The 16142-nt window shown below is 51.3% G+C and overlaps 1 protein-coding gene across 5 annotated transcripts in view; it reads right to left on the bottom strand.

Annotated features, from left to right (window-relative positions):
- St3gal1 (ST3 beta-galactoside alpha-2,3-sialyltransferase 1) overlaps positions 1–10581 on the bottom strand; it is an 84906-nt gene extending 74325 nt beyond the window's left edge. For 3 of the 5 annotated variants that reach the window (XM_029560318.1, XM_008826455.3, XM_029560321.1), the window contains exon 1: positions 10385–10577. The gene's annotated coding sequence lies outside the window, so the exon portion shown is untranslated. Of the gene's footprint in view, positions 1–9627; positions 10122–10384 lie in introns of all 5 variants that reach the window. The other 2 variants (XM_029560319.1, XM_029560323.1) reach the window with 2 other exon arrangements.
- Positions 10582–16142: the final 5561 nt, after the last annotated feature.

Raw genomic sequence — 16142 nt, 5'->3', positions numbered from 1 at the left:
AACTTTTAATATTAAGCTCACTCAAGGCAGGTCATCCTCCCAAGGCACCCAAGGGAGCTGGGGAAGTTCTCAGGCCTGCTTGTAAACCTGATGCTCAGCCTTGGGGTTCTATCCTTTCTCCAGTCCTGGGAGGCTCACCATGGCTCCTGCCTTCCCTTTGTCCCCAGGCACCAAAGGGCTCTCTGGGTTCAGTGCATGTGGCACAAAAGGCTGAGCATTCGCGGTTAGAGTGGGATGGAAGTGAAGACCTCAAAATCAAGTAAGACCAGAACCCACCAAGGCAACCCATAGAGCCAGCCCAGAATGTGAATCTTGGGGCACACTGATGGCGAGCCCCAGACTTCCAGAGGGTAAGGCTAGTCAGGAGGAGACAAGTGGGGAAACCCAGGATTTCCTTCCAACTAGGTGGTCAAAGAATTGAGCCCATGGCTACTAGAGGGCATGGGTCAGTCGGGGCACATGTAGGGACTGGGCTGAAGGTAGATACCTTGTCCATTGCAATTCTTAGAGAAGTTGTCCTATGTCCCCAGAACCCTCACAATGGAGAGGTGCAGGGCGATGCTCCAAGTTACACTTAATGTGGCTGGGTTCCTAGGTTCTGGACAATGCCACTGAATTCCATTCTACCATTTTTAGCTAGTTTTACCCACTTCAGTGACTTGACTTCTCTGACCCTCAGCTTCCAGTTTCTGTATCACTGAAATAGAATTAGGAGAAAAGCAGAGAGTCTATTCAGGCTGCTGTGAGGATGCAGAACACAAACAATATCAGAGAGGTGAAAGTCTCTGACTGCGAACATGCACATTGGCCAGCCCAAGTTGAAGTGATGACCATGGGTCATCGGTAGACTGATGGGAGTCCTACTCTGCAGATAAAGATCCATGGCCAGCGACACGGCTCAGCAGGTAAAGGTGCTTGCTTGCCTTCAAGTTTGAGGATCTAAGTCTGATCGGCAGTACCCTCCATGTGGAGGGAGAGAATGGACTCCTGCACATTGTTCCCAGAACTTCAGGCTAGTGCCTCTATCTGCTGAGCCATCTGTCGGGTTCCAGATCCACATCTTTATCTGCAAAAAAGAGCTGCTGTAGGGCAGAGGGTGATCCTGGGGCAGACACTCATGACAGTGGGAGGCAAGGCAAAGGCTGGTGTTTCCAAGAAGTTTTAGCTCTTAGACCCTGGGGGTTTCTTCTTTTATGGCTGCAGTGGCTACAGTCTGCCAAAGTAAGGGAAAAATGGAGTCCTTCGCTACATGGTCAACAAAGTCAAGAGATTTAGTGTGGGCTCTGGTAGTCTTCTAAGGATCTGAAGAAAGAGTTGTGTTTTTATCTTTTCTTCCCACTGACCCTTTCATTTCTGAAAAGTAAATGGCCAATTAGATGAACTGCCGTCTTTCATGTGGAGTTCTTCGGGCCTGTTGAACATGAAACAATATTTTGGCGTCGTTCCATCTCAGAACAGTAGCGGGTTTGCTTTGGTAGTTTTTTTTTAAGTGGAGTTTTTCTCAAGAGCTCTGCTAAGTAGATATTCATGGAGGGAATTTTTAGTAACTCACCTCTATTTGCTCACTGTCATTCAAATGGATTTCTGTTGTTTTGTTTTAACATAGAAAAATCTATTATAATGCAACCTATTTGAGTTTGATTTTTTTTAAACTGTATTTAGCAGAATTCAGAGAAAGTACTTTCTTTGCATAAGCCAACTGGACTTTCCTAAAGTCCCTTTTTAATTCTGCCAAGTCACTTGGAACTAATGTGCCTCTGTTTTCAACTGTTCTAATGATTGTGATTTTTTTTTTTTTTTTTAAGGCAGAATCTCCCTATGTATTCCTGACTGGCCTGGAACTTTCTATATAGACCAAGCTGGCCTTGAACTCACAGAGATCTGTCTGCCTCTGCCTCTGCCTCTGCCTCCTGTTTAAAGGTATGTGCCATCAGGTCTGATTTTTATTTTTAACCCTCAGTTTATATTTTCTTTAAAACTTTCAGACTTACACCTGGTTAGATAACTTATGTATTTCAGAAAAGAAAAATAAAGACAAAAACAAAACTGAAGATAGAAAGAATCAGAAGAAATGTTTAAAGTTCCCCAGACTAATTAGAAGAACCCTTAACATACAAATACCCCAGTCTTATTGTGGGATCTTTGAATAGACTTCTCAAAGGCCATTGTAGGGCAGCTTGTCTAGACTTTGAGCCTTGCGGGAATGAAAACCCAGCATTTAGGGGGCTAGGAGATGGCTTTTTGGATAAGAGTGCTTGCTCTGCAAGCAGGAAGACCTAAGTTTGAATCTCTAGCACCCACATATAAAGTTGAGCATGACTGCACATGCCTGTAAACTACCATTGGGAAGGGGGTGGGGGAGACTGAAACCCAGGCAAACCTCAACACTGAAGGTCTGCTTCCCATTGAGACACTGCTAGAAACAAGCTGAGGGGCTGCTGGGGTTTGGACACGGCTTCTGCGTGCCCCCCCCCCCCAGTGTATTGGTGTATTATTGGAAGCCTGGTCTGTCCCTTGTGGGATGTTAAAAGGAGGTAGGACCTGTAAGAGGTGTGGCCTAGTGGGAGTTGGCCCTTCCAACTCTCAGACTTCCTGGGTCACCATGGGATCTCTGCCTCACCTGTGCTCCAGCCTTGATGCCATTCACTGTGACGCAGCCAGGGGACCACACCAGAGTCACACTGTTTGGCCTTTCAACTTCTATATGTGGACATGACCTCCTTGGTCCACCCTGGGGGTCCTCCTCACCTGGTTCCACCCTCCTCTATCCACAGGAGGTTCTAATAGAGAGCTCCCCACCTCTGTAGGGTGGCTCTGTTCCAGGAAGTTTGAGGCTGTGCACAGCAGGCTGGATTAGGGCAGGTGGTTGAGTCTCAGTTGAGGAGTGGTGGGTTCTCTCTCCCCAGGACCTCGGCCAGTGTCTGCTGTCTTTGTTCTGGATCTTCACCTTCCTGCACCTCCCCTCCAGAGTTACTGCACATCCCTTGCTAATTTCCCCAAGTGCTGCTCCCACCTCTGGAGGGAAAAAGTCCCTTATTCAACTCTCCACTCGTGTTTCCTGCTCTGCAGAACTTGAAGCAACAAGATGCAAACACTTTGGGGGCATATGCTAAACAGCAGAAAGTAGATGCTGCTGAGAGTCTCCTCTGGGAGGCTGGGAAGACATGCTCTCATACCTATCGCCTAGGTTCCTCCCAACTCCCCAGGAGAGAGGCAGAGTGGGACTTTTGCATTGATGTCTCCTACGAAGGACATGGAAAGTCACAGAGGTTAAGGGAGGGAACCAATGTTCCCATCCAGGAGCACAGGGGCCAGGCTAGTCTCAAGACTTGGGAGTTTTGAGCCCCAGGTACCAGGTTTCTCTGCTTGGGTTGGCTCCCTGACCTGGGAAATGTCCTGACACCAGAGCCCTCATGCCCTAGTTTCATTTCTGTTGCTGTGATGAGACACCAGGGGGCTGGAGAGATGGCTTAGTAATTAAGAGCAACAAGTAATACCCTTGCAGAGAGCCTGAGTTCAGTTCCTAGAACCACATCGGCAGCTCACAATGGCTGTAATTCCAGCTCCGGGAGAACCTACACCCTCTGGCCTCCAAAGGCATGAACACACATGCACTTGCACACACACACACCCACACACACACACACACAGAAGGCATGGGCAGGGCCAGGGCGGCAAGGGCGACTAACCCTCAGCACCCTGGGTGCAGCGCCTGTCATTGCCTCAGGGATGGCCAGTGATCACAGCTCCTTAGGGTCAACGCTGAATAATAAGGATGTGAGGAGGAGGAGGAAGGGGGGAGGAGGAGGAGGAAGAGGGGGAAGGGGAGGAGGAAAGTTTTAAGCTTATTGTTCCAGGTTACAGTCCATCAAGGGGAAATCGAGTCAGGAATTTAAGCGACTTAACTAGTCACATCACATGCACAGTCAAGAACAGAGAGAAACAAATGCACAGGTGTTGCTTGCTAGTGAACTTTCATCTTGATTTCTCCTACCTCACCTAGCTCAGGGTGCCCCATCTAGGAATGGTGCCACCCACAATGGGCTGGGTCTTCCTATGTCAATTAACAATCAAGACAATCCTCCACAGGCTAACCTGATGTTTTAGTTTGTTTCTCCACTGCTGTGACAAAATACTCTGACCAGTACCAACTTGGGGAGGAAAGGGTTTATTCAGCTTACATCTCCCAGGTCGCAGTTCATCAGGGAGTCCAAGGTAGGAACTCAGGGCAGGAACCTGGAGGCAGGAGTTGGAGCACAGGCCATGGAGGAACGCTGCTTACTGGCTTGCTCCCCTGGCCCCTGCTCAGCCTACTTCCTTATGCAACACAGGCCCACCTGCCCAGGGGTGGCACCACCCACAGTGGGCTGAGCCCTCCGACATCACTCATCAAGAACACTGGCCACAGGACAGTCCAATGAAGGCAATTCCCCGATTGAGGCTCCCTCAACCCAGGTGTGTCAAGTTGACACTAAAGCTATCCAGCACACCTGACCTAGGCAATACCTCATTTGAGGCTCTCCTCAGGTAATTCCAGGCTATAGCAAGTTGACATTAAAACTAACCACCGCTCTTCCTCACCAGGGTCAAGGTGGCAGTGGTAGACTCAGTCCATTCCAGGGACCTGAGTCATTGGTGTGCAGCCAGCCAGGCTATAGGGTGGCTCGGGCTTTTGGGAATGAACACCCTTCCCCAAGTCCTCCCCTGATTCTTGCTCACAGTAGCAGTGATTTGGGGACACTTCTCAGGCCCCTGTTCTGACTACTTAGTGATTCTGCACCAATGCTTTTCCATACGGAAGATGGGCCTTTAAAGGTTTTACACAAGGGAAGGAGAAATGCATGCTACCCAATGACAGCGTGCAAACTTGCTCCTTCTGGGGGGTCATTAATAAGCCATTTCACCTTCAAATCAACTGCCCATTTCTAGAGCTTTCGATGAAGTTTTGGACTTTCCAGAACTTTCGGACTCTGCTCCATCATTTCACACAAGCTTGTGCTGTGTCACTTTCTCTAATAAAGACTTACTTCAGTGGAAACTAGGAGACTCTGAGGCTCCCATGAGCGAACATACCTTTTCATCCACTTGGATCCCCACAACCCAGTGGACAGGCAGATGCACCCTGCCACCATGGGGCACGGAGGTGCAAGGCCTGACTTGCTCATACTGTTAGCCTGTGGCCATGTCCCCCTGAAAGCCAGTACTTTCTCCCTCTGCTGCCTGCCATGTCCTGTAATTCCACCTTCCCCAAATCAGCTGATCAAATCTAAATGGGAGATGGGTACGCAGGTGTATGTAAGTCACATGCTCAAGGTAAAACATTCGACTGTATTTTCAAAACAAGCCCAGTGCAGCCTCTCTGCTTCACACATACCATACTGAGGCCCATAACTCTCAGAAGTTTGCAGTGGGGGGCCTGTGGCCTGTAAAGATCTTTAACATATAAGCCTGCCAGACAAAAGCACACAGTGGAGGAATCTTCCAAAGCATCCAGCTCCTGCCTTCCGTGTTCTGTTCTTTGGGCAGAAGCTGTAGGCAGTCTGTAACCACTACCTCTTATTTTTCTTGCAGACACAGGGTGCAAGACACCTTGATATCTGCACAGTATCATTCAAGAAAATATATCCTCTCTGCTGCAGACTGATATCTAGCAGTAACTGAGGCTCTGTGTTCCCCAAGACTCCTTCTGTGGGCCCCTCAAGGCAGAGGAACTCCGGGTGCTCTCTCAACACAAGTGGCTTCTGTTGTGGAAGACCACATAGGTGTGTCTCTTTATCAGCCACGTACCTCCCCAGAATACTGAGGGCTCTGGAACAGGAGACAAAGACCATGTGTTTTTCCATTCCATATCTCTAGCACCTTGCAAGATGAATGCAACAAAAGAAAGTCCCCATAAACACCAGCTCATATGGAATCAAAATAATCCAGCCCCCTGCCCCCAACACAAAGGCACAGTAAAATTCCAGACGTTCCAACCATGTGTGATGTGTTGGTTTCCAAGACTTTGGGGCTGAAGAGATGACTCAAGAGATTAAGCATAATGGCTACTCTTGCCAGAGGACCTGGGTTCTGTTCCTAGCACCCACATGGTGGCTAACAGCAGTTCCAGGGGATTGCCCTCTTCTGACCTCCTCCAGCATTGCATGACATGGTATGAGCGTACTTACATACATGCAGGCAATGCACTCATACACATAAAATAAAAATAATAAACTTTTTTTAAAAAAAAGAATACCAAGACTTGGATGAACGGAGAGTTTGGAGGAGAGGGTTAATCTATCATCTCTGTCGCTAACATCTCTGTTGATGTTCCTATCGAACTTATAGTTTTGCATTAAAGTGAAAGGGTTGAACAAAATAATTTCTAAGGACAGGGAGGCCACCCTGGTTTCTACTTCAATACATATCACTTGAGAGCCTTTCAGATATCGCTATGAATGTGCTGTCAGATTTCAGACCTTATCTCCCAAAGCTCAGTGTTGAGAGCTGCTGGGAAATGACCAAGTGAGGGAGGGTTCAGAAAGGAAAGAAGCCACCCTGAATGTGAGAGAGGAGGTGCCTGTGATGCCTGCTAAAGAATGGTCCAGTCTCCCAGGCAAGCCAGGGTGCCAGGCTAGTTTGGAGGAGGAATCTGAGCTAACGTAAAGGAGGTAGGGACTCTCTTCACAAAGAACGGCTTTGCTGGACCCAGGACCTTCAGCAGAGCTCCACAGCTTCTTGTTTAGCAGAGAGTGAAACAGAGACCAGGGCCCAGAGTAGCTTGGGTGCCAAGTTGCAAAGTAATTGAGCCTTGGCACTGAGACCCGAGGGCAGGCTGGGGGTGGGGGTGGGGTCACGTCTGGGTTCCTCTGACCAAATTAGAACAGAAGAGTTTCTCAGGTTCTCAGACCAGCAGGAGGGAATGTGCAATTTCCACAAGAGCCACACCATTGAAGGAAGTGGCATGAAAACCTGATTCTAGAATTCTTCTTGGCCAGGCCCGCTCTCCATGGGCCTGGGGACTATGCAGACATGCACAGAGTAAGTAGTTGTTGTGAAGGACTGTAGGAGTCCCCTTGTGGCTTTCACTTCCCTGTCTCAGTGTCTCTCCATCAGCTAATGCCAAAAACAGTAAATGGAAAGTTTCAGAAATTTTAAACTGATAAGTTTCAAGCAACTTTACTACCAAATAATGTATAATTGTTCTATTTCATTACTAGTTATTGCTAACCTCTTACTGTGCCTAATTTAAAAATTCAACTTTATCATAGGGAAAAGGTACTTGTGTGTATAATGCTCTGTATTACCCAAGGTCTTAGGAAGCCACTGGGATCCTGGGACATATCTGTGTATAAGGGACAAGCTGATGAGTGGACTTTATTTTTCTGCTGTGTTTGCTTTTTGGAGGATGGGAGGGGTTGGGGTGAAAGCTAAGGTTTGGCTTTCGTAGAGCAATGCCCTGTCCGAATACAAACACCCGGAGTCAGCAACCCCAATCAGGTATGCTGACCGGAGGGGGGTGTAGGAGTAGAGCCCTAACATGAGGGGTGCTTGATGGGAAAGGAGATAAAGATTCACCTGTCACAAAATCAAACTGAGAATCCAGGACCCCCCCCCCCCAAGGCATCATTGTCTTCCAGGCCCACCCATGGATCCTGTCCTCAAGCTTGGGGGACCAAGGACTCCTGACATTGGGTGACAGCCAACAGTGTGGAGGTCCCAACTTAACTGCACGTGCTGGCCAGGTAGTGTGCTGGTTAGGCCCCAGGATATGTGGCAGCCGGAGCCTGAGGGTGAGACCCAGCCCTATCTACAACTAGCTCAGAAGAAGTCAGTTTCCCCTTGCTGATGCAGAGCTGTGAAGAGCTGAGCTCACACCCCCTAAGAAACCTCTGTGGTCATGTCAGAGGCACTTCCTGTTTCTCTAGCCCCAGAGCTGGGAGGGGTGCAGTGGTCTGAAGCCGGCCAGGCAGGGGAAGCCCCTGCTCAGCCCAGGCCCTGGCCTTGCTGGGGCAGTAAGTCCTCCACAGAAAAATGGAGGAAGAGGAATGTCGGAAAGGCAGGGAAGGAAGTTCTGTTCACTCTTTCATTCCAGACCACGAAGTCAAGGCACTTACATATATATACGCACACACATGCATAGTGTGAACATATGTATGCACAGTACAGGTCTACACACATAGTATGTGCAGCATCTATTCTGCAAGACCTATTTTGGAGGCTGTATCAAAGGCTACATTTTACAGATAGAGAAACTGAGGCTTGAGAGACTGAGTTGCATGTTCAAAGTGAGAAACAGGCCGGGGACGGAAGTCTCCACCTACACCCAACGTCGGCGTGTGCAAGAGGTGAATTCTGGTCAGTTTTTTTCTTTTTTCCAGTCAATCACGAAGGTTCACAAAATGGCTCAGTCTTCCTGGTTGGGGCAGGAAGGCCCAGGATGCCAGGCCTGAAGTTTCCGCTACGGCCGCCAGGGGGCAGTGCACCTTGACTTTTCTGGAGCAACTGGGAAAGAAAACTAGGGCCACCGCCCGCAGTGTCCAGAAAAGCGCCCCCAGCAGAGCACGGTGCATAGTAGGTGCTCAGAGCGCTTCTGGGAGCCGGAAGAGCTTGGATGAGTGGGTGAATTTTAATTCAGTAATAGTAGTAATGCAAAGAGGTGAAGGGGAGTCCGGACCCCTGCCAGAACCTTCCATCCTAGAGGACTTTTCGGTAAACACAGCATGAGCACCTACTACGCGCCAGGCGCCTTGGTGGCGACTGTACAGCCTCAATGCCTGTTCTGGCAGTTTTCTTGCTGGAGACCAATCCCGACACCACCACCGCACATACAGCCGCAGAAAGGGAGTGGATGCTCCACTGTCTCCCTAGGGAACCATCTCGCCACAAATCCGTGGGGCGTAGGGGCCAGCGAGGGTGATGAGCGGCGAGAGGCTGGGGTTCCAAGGAGACACAGTTAAAGCCCGACGAATGCCAGATGCAGTGACATGGGGAGCTTGTCCCTGCCCTAACGGTTACCTCCCTTTTCGGGACTCATTCGCCCCCCACCAGACCCCGTAACCTGCCCAGCCCTCACCCACTCGCGGGCTTCTGGGTGCGCACGTGTCCCCTGGCCAATTCCTGCACGTGGTAGGAGCCAGCTGGGACCCTCGTGCAAGAGGCAGGAGAGACTGCTGCTTCAAGCCAACAAACCACCCCGAGACCCCGAGGATCCTGACACCCTTTCCTGGAGAGCAGGTGAGGCAAAGCACCCCCGCCCTTGCGTGTCTGTACCACGCGAGGGCACCGGCAGCCACAGCCCCCATCTCAAGTTCAGCGGCGCGGCCTCCCGCAAGGTCACGCTCAAGCACTCTCGCGGAGAGGAAACCTAAGCTGAAAGTTGCTTGCGCCATGGTCCAGATCCCCAAGTGACTGCACTCCCACCAAGTCGCCTAGCCCCAGGGTCTCTGCTCCAGCCCCGGTGCGTCCTCAGAGGGGTGGACCGTGCCCTGCGCGGGTCACAGCCGCCAGGGATGCAGACAAGTTGCTAACTTTTGTAATATTATTTCTTGGCAGCTGCCTCAAGACTGCTTGGGGCAGACTCCAAGTTTCGAGTTGCCACCATGGTGCACCTTTTGCCCAGGTTTATCTGCCCACTTTCCAACACACCTCATCCAGTTGTCCGGTTCCGAGCACCAACTTCTCCCCAGGATCTAGAGCAACGTGGGCTTGGAGGCGTCCAGGGGGCCAATAGCCTCCTCCCAGGTCTGCGCTTGCTCACAGAGGATTGGGAGACTCCATCCGGAGAATGTCCCACCACCTCTGGTCTAGATCACCAGCGGCCTCCAAGCGTCCCCACGGTGTCCCAGCCTCGGCTCCTCTGGAGAATGCTGGAGATCCGCGCTCCATGGAGTCTCCTACCCGCTGCCCGGGCTAGGGAGATCCACCATGGTGCCGGGCGCAATGTCACCGCGGCCGCTCCGGGGACTGGTGTCCGCGATAGCCTTAGGCTCCCCGCAGAGTTCCGGGCGGCTACTCCGGTGCGCGCCAAAGAGTCGAGAGCCCCCGAGTCCAAGTCTCCTCCCAGATCCTCTCCCCATGACCGTGGGGGTCGCCGTGGGAAGAGGACTCTCTCAACGTGTCTCCTTCTCGGTGCCTGGGGTCTTCGGAACACATCCACGGTCACACCCTCCTGGCCCCTTCCCCACCTCCTCTGATCCCAGGTCAGGACGATCACCTCAGTACTCAGAGAACCCACTCGAAATCTCCCGAGCCCCAAGTCGCGCGGGCGCAGTCCCTCGCGCACTCCAGCAGCGAAGGGCACGGTGCGCACTCACCAGCGCCGGAGACATGCCGGAGTTGCTCGGCTAGGGGCATGAAGGGGGATTCGGAGGGGCATCTAAGGAGGGGTGTCCCGGATACTCACCCAGGCCAGCTCACATCTCCCGGTCCTCCTCTGCGTCCTCCTCTCCTTCCTCCTCTCTCTCCTTCCTCCGGTCGAGGGCTCTTTGTCTTTGCAAAGTGTCGAAAGTGTCTGGCATAGTGGGCTCCGCCGGCGGAGGGTAGCGCCGGGAAGCGGGAGGCGGGGTGAGGATGGGAGCGGCCTCAGTAACACCTTCCCCCGGGTGTAACGGGAGTGGGAGGCGGGGCGTCCGGGGAGGAGCCGCCTTCGCCAGCCTGCCGTGCCGAGGCCGAGGCGCACCCAGCCCGGCGGCCGCCTACTCTGCTCGCGGCCCTTCCCTTCCTCCGCCCAGCGCCCGCCCCTCGGCGCCCCTCCGCCCCTCCCTCCGGCCTCCGCTGGGCTTTCCCCTAGCTCCCTGCTTTCTGGGAGCCCGTTATAGCTCTGCCCAGCCACGTGGACCGTAGCGGGCTGGGCGGAGGCCCGGCTGGGGAGATGCTGGAGGCGGCGGCGCAGGGAACGGATCGCCGGCCCGAGAGAGGGGCTCTGCGGGGACAGCTGGCGAGGCTAGGAAAGCGCTCCCGAGTGGCCCAGAGCTCGTGGGGTCAGCCCTGGGGACCGGGCGATGGGCGCGCACCCGGAGGACGCGGCTGGAGGTGCACCGAAGAGCCCCAGTCGTTCACACGGTGGCGAGAGGGGCCAATCCCCCTGCCGGCGATGGGGCAGAGCCACCAGCTTCCTCTAAGGGCTCGGGACTCGAGGTGGGATTTAGAGAGGGTGAGGGAGGGGCTCGGCTGGGTAGGGGCCCTGTGTGGCCAGAGCTCGGGTAGGTGAAGCTGGGACTCGAAGTCGCTGGGCACCGGAGCATCCACACCCTGGCCCTTCTCCCTTGCTACCGCGGGTTTTCCCCAGGCAATGCAAAGCCAGCAGCGTGGTCCCGAGCTGGGCTAAAGCTGGCTGTGGGACCCGGAGCAGGGGCGGTCCCCAAGGCAGCCTAGGAACTGAACTTTGGTTTGGGAATTGGCTTTGAGGTTTTCTGGCCCTCTGGGTTTTTATAGGAAAGCAAGGGCGGTGAAATTTACTGAGTCTGGGTCGTTGAGGCTAAATGCTAGATTTAAAAGGCATTTCTAAAATCTGGGTTTTCAGTTCTTACCCCCGACTGGGACTATCTGCAAGTTTTCCGTGGAAGGTTAGGAAGTAAAAGGCAAAGGTTGCTCAGGGGCCTTTTCTTTTTTCAGCTCCGGTTGCTTCTGTGGAAGAGCTTTTGCAGTGGAGGATAGCGTTCCCGAGCTGTTCCCTCGTCTGAAGGAAGCTGTAGGGCAGAGACGAATCTTGCGGTGCCACCCCTTGCCTGTGTGCTTGTGGGCTCATTAGGAATGTCCTGGGCTTTCCCAGCTTTGCGCCTTGTTGTCTGCGTGTGAAGGGGCCTGGTCCCTGTGCTGTGTGCTAGCGTTGTTGTGCTGAGGAAGTGGATGCCAGCATGCAGAACCAACTGTCTTTAGCATCTTCAGGTCCTAGACACAGAGTCCAAAACAGCTGTGTGGGGAGAAAGGGGTGGATTTCAGTTGTGCCTGCCTAGAGGTTTGGGTGGAGGCTTTGGGAAAGAAAGACCCCCCCCCATTGACTTCGGGGAGAAGTGAGACATTCAAAGAAGGGAAAAAAGAGGGAAGTAGAAGGGGGAAGGGGAGGAGATACTATGAGAAAGTTACCTGAAAAGAAAGGATAGAGACCTGGAAGCTGCCACTGAAGGAAGGGGTGGGGGCCTGTTGGGGAAGCGAGACAAAAGGCTCCTATCTGCAAACCATCCACGACTCCTGTGATTAAGCAGCACTGGGGCCTGTGCTCCTGGAATTTGAAAGGAGAGGTTCCCAAAGTGTTCTGTGACCTGCACCAAGACCTGATGCCTTAGGTTGGTTTGGTTTTCAGTGCTAGAGAAGGGATGAGCTTTTTGTCCCATGTGAAAGTATCTCATGAGCTTTGCTATTTTGGAGACTCTGGTCAGACTCTGCTGCACCTGGGAGAGGAGGGCAGTATTCCAGTAACATCAGCTGCTATCCTCCATAGCAAAGCATCTTCCTGCCGCATTTACTAGCATGGACCACTTAGAGTCTTGGTACCCAGAGGAGCAATTTGGAGCACAGCCCAGGTGACTCCTCACTAGAATAGTTTAAGTAGTCACCCAGCTAGCCTCACTGGGAGGACAGAGCCCTGTCGTTTGCACCATTCTGTACCTACTGGCTGTGAACCTCTCAATTTGAAGAGACTTACAGTGGCTGGCAAATGTGCTGTGTCTTGCTTCCTCCTGACTGCAGTCCTGGTCTCCCTGTTGGTTACATGGTAGTATAAGGAAGTGCTGGATGAATTCATTGAAGTGTTCTTACAAGGATCCACAAATACATTAGGGAATCTCTTAGGAAAATGGAAATATACTATACTAACAGCATACAGTCCTAGTATATTCTAGTAGTCTGTGGAGGGAGGTTCAAATTAGGCAAATAAGTAGCCTCAGCTCTTCCAGCTGTTAACTTTGTAGCCAGGAACCAAGACCAACCCAGTTTCCATCCTGTGTTCTTGGGTAGTCCTTATCTACATAAAATGCATCTGCTTTCAGTAAGGAAACCAGGCAGGGCCTTTTCTCCTCACTCCACTTACTTTCTGCCACACACACCTTTCTCTTTTTTCTTTTTGAGTTGTGGCATTCCATGTGAGCAGCACTCTTGACACCCTGGACCATTTCCAGAAGTAAAGGAAACAGGGCTTGGTGCCAGAGATGGATGTATGCATTCCTTTTTGTCACCCTGAGTGTGTCTCCCAGCATGCCCTGCTGGGGAACAACTGGAAGCAGTCATTACCAGGAGTGCCTGCACAGCAGATCTCCTGGGGAGCCCTGACATGGATTTAGTGCTCACAGCCACCTCTGTGTGTGTTCAGAGCACAGCAAACCTGTCAGTACTGATGACTGAGGAAATTGATTTTGTCCTTTCCCTTCCCCCTCTGTTGGCACACCACCCACCACCAGAGGGGAAAAGTGCTAATGGGTTCCAATCCCACTGGACAAGAACAGGACGCTGGGACTGGCCAGGGGCGTGCAGAGGGGCTTGCACATGCTGCTCTGCATTTTAGAGAGTGCTTTCTTAGGTTTGGGGGCTATAAGGAGAGTCTCAAGTTCGCTTAGAAAAGGGGGTAAAAGAATGTCCAAAGTAAAGCCAGCCTAGGGAGTTGGAAGGAGAGACTGGTTATCTCTGGTATTGCATGCGGGGTGGAGGGGGCGCCTGGGCATGTGTATGTGTTTGTGTGTAGTTTTCAGAGGGAGAAGCATAGAAACCCAATTCGCGACCAGTTGGGGGGAGGTCAGTAACAGGCAGAAGAAACGATCCCATTCAAGTCTGGCTTAGGGAAACAGTAAGTGGCTTGGAACCTGGGTGACTCAAACAGCTGCCTCAGGGACATGTCCCCAGCTAAGGACTCAAGTAGATTGCATCACTGGAGTTCCCTGCACCACTTGCAGGTGGTTACTACACCAGAGTCCTCTCTCCCCAGCAATTAGTAAGCGCTTATATAATCTTGAGGAGGGGCCCCATGAGTCTTGGAAATTTCTTATGAGCGTCTACCTTCCCTTTCTGGAGGGAATGTTTTCAATATGAAGGAAGCAGTTATACAACTCTGTGTGTGTGTGTGTGTGTGTGTGCGCGTGCGCGTGCGCGCACACACTTGCTCTGGTCTTTTCCTACCCAAAGGTTTTCTCTGTTTCTAAAATATCGCTTAATTCTTCGGGCATGTTTGTTGCCCCAGCCCCTCTTAACCACCCCAACTGTGGAAACAGCCCTATTAGCCCCATTCCCTACTGTTAATCCACTCTGTATTTGAGTTTTTTCAGAAGAGGAATCCAATTGACAGGCTCATCCACTGGGCCATGGATCACCAGCCTACCTGCTTGGCAGCATGTGTCCACCTCAGGGTGACCACAGGGCAGGAGAGGCCTCCAGATCTGGCACTTGAGGGAATGTAGGACACCTGGTCTATAAACCCCCTCAAACCCCAAGAATCTTGAAGGGCCTTTGAGCTGGGAGAACACATATGATCGACCTCTTCCTATTCAATATATTAAACCCATTGTCCACACCAGGCACACCCATTAGTGTCAGTCACTTGTGACCAGCCTAATCTGCCAGAAACTGGCTCTGAGATGAGGCGTAATACCAACTTGAGCCACCAGGAGAAGGGGATAAATGTGCTTGAGTTATCTAGGCAAAAAATATTCTGCAGAGTAATCTCTGCTGGATGAGGCCTCACAGTAGAGCAGCCGCAAGCCTGTGTGAAGTCATGGGTTCAGTTCATGGCACTACAGAAAAGATAAACCTAGGATGCTGCCTTCCATTTCGACAACAAGAAATTTTTATGTTTATTTATTTATGGGGGTGGGGGGAGTATGTGTGTGGAGGACAACTTTCAGGAATCAGTTTCTGTTTCCACCATGTGGGTCCCTGGATTCAGACAGTCCATAAAGACTGGAATGATGACACAGTAGTTAAGAGAACTTGCTGTTCTTTCAGAGGTCCCAGGTTTGGTTCCCAGACCTACATGGCACCTAACTAAGAATCATCCATATCTCCAGTTCCAGGGGATCTGAGGACCTCTTCTGCCTTCCGTGGGCAGTGTATATGTATGTGTATGTATGGGGGGTACACTTATATACATGGGAAAAAACATTCATAAAATAAAAATAAATTTTAGGACGGGAGATGTAGTCCAGTTGGTAGGGTGCTTGCCTAGCGTGAATGAAGCCCTGGGTTCAATTCCCATCATTGCATAAAACCAAACAGGTCATTAGGCTTGGCAGGAAGTGCTTTTACCTGCTGAGTGATTTCACTGGCCTGAGCAAGAAACTTTGAACTCATTTTCTCTGTTAGAAAGAAGTCAAATGGAAGACCAGTTGTAGTTTGGTTGGGGTTTCATTTAATTATGTTCCCTAGGGTCCACATGTCACTGCTTGATCACAGAGTGGGCATAGTGAGAGGCAGAGGTGGAGCCTTGTGGGAGGTCTTGAGGCCACTGGGGTATACTCTTGAAAGGGACTGTGGGAGCCTCTCCATTCTCTCTGCTCTGGTTGCTCCTCCAGGGGATCTGAATACCATGTGTTGGGAGTGTGCTACTCCTCCAGGGGATCTGAATACCATGTGTTGCTGTCAGCTGTCCCCACCAGAGTCCTAAGCAATGGTGCCATGTGATCCTGGAGCGAAATAAATTTCTTTCCACTTTTTAAGTCAGCACTCATGCATCGGTAGATCCAGGCCTCCTTGCCACACTGAAACCCACCTCCAGACTTTCCATCTCCGTTACATGAGTCAACAAAAATATTTTGCTTAAGGCTTTGCAGGTAGGTTATGGTTCTGTGACTTGTAGCCAAGTACTTAGTAACCATAAGCCAGATTTATTTTCTAGACCACTCTCCCTCCCTCTCCCACAGCAGAAAAAAAAAATCTTAAAACTTAAATGGCTCTCCATTACTTAAGGAGAGTAAGCCCAGATCTCTACACCTGGCGGTTGCGGTCCTTCTTGATCGTGGTCCCAGTGTGCTTCTCCGTTGTCTTCTAACGCTCCCTTCAAGTCCCATGTCAGCACGTGTACTGGTTAAATTTCATGGAAGCAACACAGATCTGCATCTTGCTGAGCTGCTGAACACTTCATTGTCCTCCACACCCATTAAGCCTCTCAGTAAAGATTGTCAATAGCATATTCTTCATTTCTTCTAGAAAACCCACCAGGAAGCTGTGTATATGGACCA

This window comes from Nannospalax galili, unplaced genomic scaffold, assembly GCF_000622305.1.
Source record: "Nannospalax galili isolate Female #2095 unplaced genomic scaffold, S.galili_v1.0 scaffold472, whole genome shotgun sequence".
NCBI lineage: Eukaryota > Metazoa > Chordata > Mammalia > Rodentia > Spalacidae > Nannospalax > Nannospalax galili.
This window is presented reverse-complemented; position numbering and strand designations above follow the sequence as displayed.